Source organism: Hyperolius riggenbachi, chromosome 6 (genome assembly GCF_040937935.1).
Source record: "Hyperolius riggenbachi isolate aHypRig1 chromosome 6, aHypRig1.pri, whole genome shotgun sequence".
Classification (NCBI taxonomy): Eukaryota; Metazoa; Chordata; class Amphibia; order Anura; family Hyperoliidae; genus Hyperolius; species Hyperolius riggenbachi.
Genome location: NC_090651.1, coordinates 300,148,955 through 300,161,124, shown reverse-complemented (window position 1 = coordinate 300,161,124; position 12,170 = coordinate 300,148,955). Strand labels below are relative to the sequence as shown.

General features: G+C 47.5%; 1 protein-coding gene across 3 annotated transcripts in view; it reads left to right on the top strand.

Annotated features, from left to right (window-relative positions):
* The first annotated feature begins 314 nt into the window (after nt 1–314).
* Nucleotides 315–12,170, top strand: part of FLT3LG (fms related receptor tyrosine kinase 3 ligand) — a 236,730-nt gene continuing 224,874 nt past the window's right edge. For all 3 annotated transcript variants that reach the window (XM_068242917.1, XM_068242914.1, XM_068242913.1), the window contains exon 1: nt 315–457. The gene's annotated coding sequence lies outside the window, so the exon portion shown is untranslated. The remainder of the gene's footprint in view (nt 458–12,170) is intronic.

Here is a 12,170-nt window from a genome sequence, read left to right as displayed (position 1 = left end):
GCATATTCAGGAGTGATGCATCATGGGAAACCACAATTGCTTACTTAAAACTGATTGCAAATAACTTCTATTTTATTATATTCAGCCTTCTTGTTAATCATTTTGGTCACTTGAATGTGATTCTAAAATAAACATGTTACATGAAGGCGGCTTCCTGTGTGGTAGGTTTTTTTTTCTAAGAATGAGCAATGTATAGGAGAGTTTTACTAAGAACTGGAAACCGTGCTGCCTCTGTGAGGAGGAAAACACACACTGACCTTTGAAATAGTTGGTTTGCAGGTCAGCCCACAGGATCAGCAGAGATCCTCCTGTTGCTATTTGCAGTGTTGCTGGTCAGGGGGTGGAAGACGTGCTGTGACCAGTGACGTCCTGTTCTACTGCGCTGAAAGGTGCTACAGCAATATTAACCCACAAACATCTCACCGCTCACAAACCTGAGAGACATGAACAGCAAATGGTGAGAAATTCCTAGTCAGTGCTTACCTGCAGTAAAAACTACAGGTCGGAATGATAGTAGCACTTAAAGCAGGGGTCTCAAACTCAATTTACCTGGGGGCCGCAGGAGGCAAAGTCAAGATGAGGCTGGGCCGCATAAGGAATTTCACAATCGCGGCGCATTGCCGCCTCTGCCCGCCCCTCTCACTCTTCCTTCACAGAGAGGGGCGGGAAGAGGCGGCGATTGACGTCAGGAGGGGCAGAGCTGAAGCTGAAAGCTCTGCCCCTTCCAGAAAATGCCGGCGGATTGCCTCCGGGGCAATTTGGGAGCTCTGCAGCCCTCGCTTAGCGGCGGGGATGCGGCGGATTACTTGGGAGCACTGAAGCGAACTATAAGGAAGCTTTTGCCGGCGAGGGCCACAAAATATTGTATCGAGGGCTGCAAATGGCCCGCGGGCCGCGAGTTTGAGACCCCTGACTTAAAGAGACTCTGAAGTGAATAAAAATTGATATTTTTACCCGCTAGTTTGTTTAAGGACTATAAGGAGAGGCAGGGCAGTTTCTAGGCTAAATTTCACCCAGGGCGAGGGTGTAAAATTGTGCCCCCTTCCCCCCACCTCTGTGGACTTGCGATCCCTTACTCTTTAGGGAGTCACACAGCCACAGGTCACAAGTAGATCTGCCTACTTACTAGTGACCAGCCGCTCATCTGGGGGGACCAGGAAAACACACAGGTGAAGAGAGCCCGGAAAGCCGACTCCTCCATGGGCACCGCGCACTGACAGTCTGCAGTACCACTACAAGACATCGGGTGTCATCACGCGGTGGTGATGTGATGATGACTTGACATCTGATGCAGGCAGTCCAAGAGGAGTCAAGAAAAGGTGATCACGCTGGTAATTTTATTTCTTCTTCCATTTGGCTGCACCATGCGTCGCGTCACCAACTCCCTAGAGGTTATGTCCATCTGCCTGTGCCCCCCTTCTACTTTCTGGTCTGCGCCCAGGGCAGTAGCCCTGCCTGCACTGCCCAAGAAACTGCCCTGAGGAGAGGTGAAACGCCGCATTCCAGCTGGAAAACGAGGGCTTTATACCCTCCAAATCCCGGGGCAAACATCCACAACTTTCAAAGTTGTGGATTTTGCTGCCTGGGGAGGCAGAGCTTAGCGCTGTAGCTCTGCCTCTACTGGAGTCAATCTCCGTGTGGATCTCCGCCTCTCCCTGCCCCTCTCTGTGAAGGAAGACTCAGAGGGGCAGGGAGAGGCGGTGATTGACTTCAGTAGAGGCAGAGCTACAGCGCTTAGATCTGCCTCTTTCAGGAAGCGCTCCCCGGATTTCCCCCTGGGGATTTGGGGGGTATAAAGCCCTCGTTTTGCTGCTGGAATGCGGCGTTTCACCTCTCCTTATAGTCCTTAAACAAACTAGCAGTTAAAAATATCCATTTTTATTCACTTCAGTCTCTCTGTAGTAAAAATAATGTAATAAAAAAAAGTGCTTCATTTTTACAATAATTATGTATAAATGATTTAGTCAGTGTTTGCCCATTGTAAAATCTTTCCTCTCCCTAATTTATATTCTGACATTTATCACATGGTGACATTTTTACTGCTGGAAGGTGATGTCAGTGGAAGGAGATGCTGCTTGCTTTTTTGGCAGCTGTACTCAGCTGTAAACAGCTGTTATTTCCCATAATGCAACGAGATTCACAGACAGGAAACTTTCAGGACCCTGGTCCTGACATCACACTGTGGTAGGGGTTTCACCACAATATCGGCCATACAGCGCCCCCTGTTGATCCGTTTGTGAAAAGGAAAAGATTTCTCATGGGAAAGGGGGTTTCAGCTACTGATTGGGATGAAGTTCGATTCTTGGTTTCTCTTTAAGCTGTAAGTTGGTGATGCAGAGTGGAAATTGCTACGTACTTTAAAAATTTGAGCTTGACCTCCATCACCTCCACCTCTAAGCTGTCTAATATACCTAGCTAAAGCCGTATAAACCGCTTTTGAGTTCTTTGTTGCTGTGCACTTTACGCATTAAAGGTATCACAAAGTCACATGAAATTATGAGATAGACATGTGTATGTACAGTGGCAAGCAGACAAATAACTATTGCTGTGTTCCATTTTTGGTGCCTGAAAGAGTTAAGAACCAGGTATGCAAGTGACAGTTTCTGTCTTGGTCGGGACCAAGGTGGACTATAGCTTAACCATCACTAAAAATTAAAGCCATAAAACACTTTCCTGGCAGAAAATGGCTTCTGAGCACAGGAAAGAGATAGAAGGGGGGAATAGTTCATAGATTTTAGTTCTGGCATACTTCAATGAATGTGTCATTAAACAGAGACAATGGGGCAGTAAAAACTTAAAAAGTAGAACTTAAAATACAATAAAACCGGGAGTTATCAAAAAAATTTCATTTTTAGGAGGAGGATGATAGATACAATTGTTTATCTCAGTTTATTTTCACCTAGTGTTTTTCTTTAAAGGGGCACTACAGCGAAAAACTGTAAAATGAAAAATATGTACAAACATATACAAATAAGTACATTTTTTCCAATGAGCCATAAATTATTTTTCTCCTATGTTGCTGTCACTTACAGTAGGTAGTAGAAATCTAACAGAAGTGACAGGTTTTGGACTAGTCCTTCTCTTTATAGGGGATTCTCTGGGATTTATTTATTTTCAAAAGCACTTAGTGAGTGGCAGTTGCTCTGTCCAACTGCCAAAAAACTGTGTAGTGAGCAGGGAAGCTGGCCAGCATCTTTGTATAAATCCTTTTTAGGTAATATCTTTATGAAGAATAAAAGCCTTGCTGAGAATCCCCTATGAAGAGATGGACTAGTCCAAAACCTGTCACTTATGTCAGATTTCTACTGCGTACAAGTAAGTGACAGCAACATAGGAGAAAAGTAATTTATGACTCATTTTACTCTGGAATTGTAGTAAAGAGATGACCGGCACCATCCACAAATATTAATGCTCTTTTATTGCATAATCAGATCATGTCCCGCCTGTTAAAGCGACGTTTCGGAGATGGTCTCCTTTTTCAAGCAAGGCAGGGTACAAAATGACATGTCATACATTTCTATTTATACACATCAGCAAGCAAAGCAGCCAATCAAACACAGTATTACACCAAACCAATCATGTTGATCCATGTTAAAAAACGGACCTGATGGGGAACTAACCTGCTGCTCTGTCAAATGACGCTTGACCCATCTCTCCACCCACTCCCCACGTGGTTATGCGGAAGGTAGCCCTGCCGTCCACACCTGCGCATGACTGTACTCACGCAGTCTTCCCCCGCTCCGCCTACGGCGGACCTGACAGGGGACTGCAGCGAGTGACGTGAGGCGCGGGCAGTACCCAGTACGTCCACACCTCCGCAAGCCATGCGGCCAATGGGACGCGTACCGGACACGCAGCACCGCCCATTGAGGCCGCGCCACGTATCCAGTCACTCCCACCTGATGGTAACTATGGTGATAGATTGCCATGGTCTCTCTCGGGATGGAAAAATAATACTTAAGTTTAATATTCCTAAAAAAACGTTGCAGTTCAATGTCCACTTCCAAGGGATCAGGCCAGTGTGTTGGAGAGAAAGACAGACCATGGTTGAGGGCAGCCATCTGCGTCGGTGTCAACTGTACGGATGAAATATTAACAACTATATTCTCCTCTGGTAGGGGCGTGATTGCCGTGGTCTCAACCTGGATTTTATGGTGCCTCCTCCTGCGCCCTCCCCTACGTTTCCTGGAACGTCTGATTGGCCTTCCTGTGAGGAACTGGTCAAAAAATCTGTCGATTGTGATTGTGATTCTTCCTGACCAGGGGCTGGGCCCTTTCCTCCTTTGGGTCTACGGGGTAGCCTTGGTCTACCTCCAGGTTTCTGCCAAGTGTATATGTAGCCAGACGTGTAGTCAAGCTCATCACGCTGGTATTTTTCACGTTTAACCGTTTCAACATTCCTTTGATGTGTATCTAGGAGAGCCACCAATTCATCTTCAAACTGTTCATATGCCTCTATTGAGATCACTTGTTTAAGTTTGTTCTTCAAATCAATCCTTGTTTGTGTAAGCTTCGGTAACTCTTCTTGTATTCTCTGTATAGTGAGGACCATTGCGTCAAACGACGCTTTATTCCAAATATGTGACCATGTATCACAAAAGTTCTCAATAGAGAGTTTGATTTGACACCCTTTATCTAATCACGTGCATGTCTCCAGCTCCATCTAGTGATGCCGTTGCTAATTTGTGGATTTTTGTTATTATTGTTAATTTTTAATTAATTTTTGCTTGGTTTTTGTTTTTGAACAGGCCCACCACCTATCTGGAGTGTCTCCAATTGTAAAACTTCCCCAATATATCCTGGTAAATAGACTTTGTCATCTAACTGCGGAGTGGTGAGATCTATTTAATAATATGAATGATCCGTTGTGCTTGTCGGGCGCTCTGTTGTCTATCACCATAGTTACCATCAGGTGGGAGTGACTGGATACGTGGCGCGGCCTCAATGGGCGGTGCTGCGTGTCCGGTACGCGTCCCATTGGCCGCATGGCTTGCGGAGGTGTGGACGTACTGGGTACTGCCCGCGCCTCACGTCACTCGCTGCAGTCCCCTGTCAGGTCCGCCGTAGGCGGAGCGGGGGAAGACTGCGTGAGTACAGTCATGCGCAGGTGTGGACGGCAGGGCTACCTTCCGCATAACCACGTGGGGAGTGGGTGGAGAGATGGGTCAAGCGTCATTTGACAGAGCAGCAGGTTAGTTCCCCATCAGGTCCGTTTTTTAACATGGATCAACATGATTGGTTTGGTGTAATACTGTGTTTGATTGGCTGCTTTGCTTGCTGATGTGTATAAATAGAAATGTATGACATGTCATTTTGTACCCTGCCTTGCTTGAAAAAGGAGACCATCTCCGAAACGTCGCTTTAACAGGCGGGACATGATCTGATTATGCAATAAAAGAGCATTAATATTTGTGGATGGTGCCGGTCATCTCTTTACTACAATTTGATTCATCTGCGGTGCTGGCAGATAGACCGAGGCACATCCTAACGGAAGCGGAAGAAGAGTGCTACACTACTACTTTGCGTCATTTTACTCTGGAAAAAACGTACTTCTTATTTGTCTATGTTTGCACATATTTTAAATTATACAATTTTTCGCCGTAGTGCCCCTTTAAGAAAAACCAAAGATTTCTCCATGCAAGGCCTGGTTAACACTCGAATTGCGAATTTGAGTTGCCAAATTTCAGTGATTTTCTTGGTAGATATACTTCCTGGACAGCACACCTCACTTGCTATAGATCCTTCCTGCACAGTCCAGTCTGTGTGGCTTACAGATTTGAAATCCAATGAAGTAGTCGACCAGCAGTGAAGATTTTCAATTTTATGTTTAATTCACAAAGACAGTGAATATACTCTACATACAGTGCTTTACTGCCCAGCTGCAATGTAGACACACTCACTTCCAAGTGTGCCCTACAGCACTGTAAGCATCTGAGAGCTACTTATACTTGAGAACTATGTATACTTACACCTGATACCTAGACCGGGTGATGGCTGTATATTCACTGTCTTACTGAATTAAACAGAAAATTGAAAATCTCCACTGCTGGTCGACTACTTCAGCAATTTTCTTGGTGATTTCACTCTGCAATTTCCATTCAAGAGAACAAGAATCGCATACCGATCACTGTCAAAATGCTGCATGCAGGTCGTTTGCGATTTATGAAAAGCACTGTAGTGAGAATGATCCCATAAGGATAAATTTGTCACAGCGCTTTGCTGGCGGAACACTCCCCAAAAGCGCCTGAGTGGGAACTAGCCCTAATGCTATCAGCACCAAAAGGTCCAGACTCAGTCACATGTAGCACTGATGACATGATGCTCTCAACTGAAGGGTTCTGGATCAGATGATGCATGGTTAATAATGGCAAGGGAAGGCAGTCTGTGGAAATCCAGCCCTACGTCGGAATACAGAAGAGTGTTGAAAGAGACTGCGATCGGTTGCTGAACACAGCTCCTGACACAATATGCTGTGAGGTCTGCTACAATATCCCAGTGACATCAAAAAAGCTTGGCATACTCTATGCAGTGGGAGGAGTCATGTAATGTTGGTAACCTTGTTGCACACAGGCAACTTTTATGGTACTTGTGACAATTATGTAGCCAGTATTGCACAGTTAGCACAGCTTGCATGACTGTGCACATTGCTAGGGTAAAGTGCGCTACGCAATTAGCATAATGCGTGTCTTGCACTAATTGTGCAACTCACACTGTTTACCTGTCAGAAATACCAGTAAAATCGATGTGCACTACCTGCGCACGACCTTTTTACCGACATTACGTCATTACAGTCCAATGTTTGGTAGATGAGCTTAACAATTTATAACTTCCCGATATTGAGCGTACACCTATTCTACCATATTGAACTAATATATATGAAAGGCCTCGTTGACATCAATTAGCACAGATGGCTGTGCGATCAGAGGAAACAGTAAAAAAGGGCGCAGGAGGCTAGTGGACAAATCGGGCGCCGCCATTCACTCCCATAATAAATATCGTTTAATGGGCGCCCGATAGGAAAAAAGGGCGCCGGAGAAAAATAACGTTTTAAAAGCGGCGCCCGGAGACTTAATGTTTTATTACTGCTTCTCATGATTACACATTATTTAATGATTTATACATTTTTTAATATTATTTTTAAACGAAAAACAGTACAATATTTTTTTTTCAAACATTTTTAAACGAAAAACTACAATTTTTTTTTTTTACATTATTTTTAAACGAAAAAAACACACAATATGTTTTTGAAACGTTATTAATGCTTATCACAGGGGGGTCTTAGGTTTAGGCACCAACAGGGGGGTCTTAGGTTTAGGCACCAACAGGGGGGTCTTAGGTTTAGGCACCAACAGGGGGGTCTTAGGTTTAGGCACCAACAGGGGGGTCTTAGGTTTAGGCACCACCAGGGGGGTCTTAGGTTTAGGCACCAACAGGGGGTCTTAGGTTTAGGCACCAAAAGGGGGGTCTTAGGTTTAGGCACCAACAGGGGGTCTTAGGTTTAGGCACCAACAGGGGGGTCTTAGGTTTAGGCACCAACAGGGGGGTCTTAGGTTTAGGCACCAACAGGGGGTCTTAGGTTTAGGCACCAACAGGGGGGTCTTAGGTTTAGGCACCAACAGTGGGGTCTAGGGGTTAGGGGTAGGTACAGGGAGGGTTACTTAGGCACCAACAGGGGGGGTCTTAGGTTTAGGCACCAACAGGGGGGTCTTAGGTTTAGGCACCACCAGGGGGGTCTTAGGTTTAGGCACCAACAGGGGGTCTTAGGTTTAGGCACCAAAAGGGGGGTCTTAGGTTTAGGCACCAACAGGGGGTCTTAGGTTTAGGCACCAACAGGGGGGTCTTAGGTTTAGGCACCAACAGGGGGGTCTTAGGTTTAGGCACCAACAGGGGGTCTTAGGTTTAGGCACCAACAGGGGGGTCTTAGGTTTAGGCACCAACAGTGGGGTCTAGGGGTTAGGGGTAGGTACAGGGAGGGTTACTTAGGCACCAACAGGGGGGGTCTTAGGTTTAGGCATCAACAGGGGGGTCTAGGGGTTAGGGGTAGGTACAGGGAGGGTTACTTAGTAATTTTTTTTAAAACGTTATTATACGTTTCACTATTTAAACGAAAGAATACCGTTTTTACAATTGCCGATTTAATGCACATTATTTAATGATTTATAACTTTATAAAACATTAATTTTAAACGAAATACAGTACAATACATTTTTAAACGTTATCCATGCTTATCGTTTAAAACCCCGCGCCCTTTTTTCCCAGCGCCCCTTTTTAACGTACGCGCGATCAGAATGCAACATGTACGATCGCAAGCCATCTGCGCTGCGGATCCCACTTATTGCAGTGAATGGGTCAGCGGGATAGCACATCGCACTGCTGCAAATATGATGGGAATAGTAAAAATGCTGTCTATGCACCTTTCTTGCATTGCATGTTTCTCACTATACGTGCTGTTGAAATGCGCTATGCTGGCTGTTCTGCTGATCCTCTGCCACTAATACTTTTAGCCATAAACAAGCATGCTTTTTTTCTGGTGTTATTCAAACAGCACTCCAGCCAAATATATCAGCAAGGCTGCCAGGAAACTTGTATTGTTTAAAAGGAAATAAATATGGCAGCCTCCATATTCTTCTCACTTCATTTGTCCTTTAGGGAGGCAGAGTACCTTAGCAGGGGCAAACACAGGATTTTCAAGGAGGGGATTCCTGAAAGGTCTCTTTCATCCACACTCAATATAATAATATGGCAGGGCATTACAATTACAGTATGACTATCGAAAGCTTCCCTGAGGACAGTCAGTGACATGACTATGTACTCTGTAATGTGCTGCAGAAGATGTCAGTGCTATAAATAAATAATAGTAGTTAGAAAGAATGAGACGATGCTGATTTTTATTTTTATTTATTTAGAGGAGGGTGGAAGAGAGATGGTGAGACAGACAAGAGGGTCAGAAAAAGTGATCAAAGAGAGTTGGGGAAATGTAGAGAGAGGGAAGTGAAAGAAAATAAAGTGGAAAAAACATGAGTGTGTGTCTGTGGGAAGAAGAGAGAGAGAACAGGGGAATGGGGTAGAGAGATACACACAGGACAGAGTAGGAGAGAGAGGCACACGGCAAGAGGGAATGGGAGGCAACACAGAAACAGGTGAGATATACCTGACCAGGATTGCAATATTCTATTTTGCAGGGACATACTGAACACTGACATAATGCACTGTGGAGGAGAGACGTGGTAAAGGGAAGAGAGGATATACCAGGGAGAGAGGAGGAGAAAGTCATGGGGGAGAGCTTGACACAGTAGGAGGGCTTTTTGGTCCCTTTTATCCCCCTATACATTCCTAGTAGTTTGGGTCACCCTGAGCTGCTTGGTTACTCTGTTACACTTCAGTAAAAAATAGAGATAATTAGACTTAAAGAGACTGAAGCGAGAATAAATCTCGCTTCAGAGCTTATATATAGCAGGGGCATGTGTGCCCCTGCTAAAACGCCGCTATCCCGCGGCTGAACGGGGGTCCCTTACCCCCCAAATCCCACCTTGCAAAATCTACGACCAACTTGGTCGTAGATTTTGCTGCTGCTGGAGGCAGGGCTAACGGCTGCAGCCCTGCCTCACAGCGCGTCTATCAGCGGCGCATCGCCGCCTCTCCCCCACCCCTCTCAGTGAAGGAAGACTGAGAGGGGCGGGGGAGAAGCGGAGATACGCGCTGCAGCGGTTAGCCCTGCCTCAATCAGGAAGTGATCCCCGGGACTTCTCAAAGGGATTTGGGGGGTAAGGGACCCCTGTTTAGCCGCGGGATAGCGGCATTTTAGCAGGGACGCACATGCCCCTGCTATATATAAGAGCTGAAGCGAGATTTATTCTCGCTTCAGACTCTCTTTAAGAGGGCTATCACTTGGGCAGCCATGGACTAGGAAGTATTCAGCAGGCTTATCCATCCAGAGCTCCCTCAGTGCTTTTTTTCCTGTCGCTAGAAAAGTTGGGTGAGTGTAAGCGTTGTTATCTGTATCCACTGACCTCTGCAGCTTATTCAGTTTGGTTCAGTTTGGTGTTACAGGTGCCAGTAAATACAGATAATAATGAGGACTGTTGGCATCTGTAATGAAAGGGGAAGTGAACCCTTCTGCAAGTTCGTGACTTCATGCATTACTAGCACACAGCAGGGGCACAGAGCTGTACTCATACCTGGCTCTGTGCTCTGTCAAGTTCCTCAGAGCTGCTCCATGCTGTGTACACAAGCTGCAGCTACATCTAAAGTCAACTGTAGCTGGGAAAGAAAGGGGGCGTGGCACAACATATTGCAGACAGCAGCACGGTGCTGTGAGTGGCAGGATGCTTGCAGATATTCTGGTGTCTAAAGACCCATACACACGGGGTACGGCCGTCGCCGCAACCACGTGGCACGCACGTGTTGCGGCGACAGGTCGCCCGTGTGTATGACGCGCGCGCCCCGAACCGTCGCCCTTCGGAGGTGTCGCCAGGCGATTGACATGTTCAATCGCCGGCTACAACTGTCGCCGCAACTTCGCCGGAACTGTCGCTAGTCCCGCGTGAGTACGTGGGCTAGCGACAGGAGACCTACGCGAGTGAATGGAGCATCCGGCCGGGGGATGATCCATTCACAAACAGCTTCTGCCGCGTCTCTGCCTTTCTGGCGAGACGTGTGGACAGCTGTCACCGGCAGGGAGCTGTCGCTCCCTGTTCGCGTGCGCGCATGCAACGGGGGACAATTGTCCCCCGTGAGTATGTAGCTTAACCACTTAAGGACCGCCCCCATGGGCGGCGGCAAAGACCGGGCCTAAACGACCGCAATACGCCCATCGGCGGGGGCGGCGGCGGGCGTGGTTATGCGGCGATAGCGTCATTCGTGACGCGATCAGCCGCCGGTGACTGGCTCCGCCCCCCTCGCGCTGTAACCCGCCGGCCGTTCGGAAGCGCCGGCGGGTTACTAGCACCCGGATCGCCGCTCACAATGCGTATAATAGGCTTTGTATTGTATAAAAAGCCTATTATACAGGCTGCCTCCTGCCCTGGTGGTCCCAGTGTCCGAGGGACCACCAGGACAGGCTGCAGCCACCCTAGTCTGCACCCAAGCACACTGATTCCCCCCCCCCCCCCTGCCCCCTGATCGCCCACAGCACCCCTCAGATTCCCCCCTACTTACCCCCCAGACCACTGTTAGCACCCAATCACCCCCCTAATCACCCATCAATCACTCCCTGTCACTTTCTGTCAACACTATTTTTTTTAACCCTAAACTGCCCCCTGCTCCCTCCTGATCACCCCCCCACCCCTCAGATTCTCCCCAGACCCCCCCCCCCCCCGTGTACTGTATGCCTCTATCCCCCCTGTAATAACCCACTGATCACCTGTCAATCATGCATCAATCACCCCCTGTCACTGCCACCCATCAATCAGCCCCTAACCTGCCCCTTGCGGGCAATCTGATCACCCACCCACACCAATAGATCGCCCGCAGATCCGACATCAGATCACCTCCCAAGTGCAGTGTTTACATCTGTTCTCTCCTCTAAACACCCACTAATTACCCATCAATCACCCATCAATCACCCCCTATCACAACCTGTCACTGTTACCCATCAGTATAGACCCTAATCTGCCCCATGCAGGCACCCAATCACCCGCCCACATTGCCCTCAGACCCCCCCTTATAAATTCGCCAGTGCATTATTTACATCTGTTCTTCCCTGTAATAACCCACTGATCACCTGTCAATCACCTATCAATCACCCATCAATCACCCCCTGTCACTGCCACCCATCAATCGCCCCCTGTCACTGCCACCCATCAATCAGCCCCTAACCTGCCCCTTGCGGGCAATCTGATCACCCACCCACACCATCAGATTGCCCCAGACCTACCCTCAGATCACCTCCAAAGTGCATTGTTTACATCTGTTCTGCCATCTAATCACCCACTGATCACCCATCAATCAGCCCCTGTCACTGATACCCATCAGATTAGACCCCTATCTGCCCCTAGGGCACCCAATCACCCGCCCACACCCTCAGAACGCCCTCAGACCCCAGCCCTGATCACCTCGCCAGTGCATTGCTTGCATCTATTTCCTCCCTCTAATCACACCTTGAGACACCCATCAATCACCTCCTGTTTACCACCTGTCACCCCCTAGCACACCTACCCATCAGATCAGGC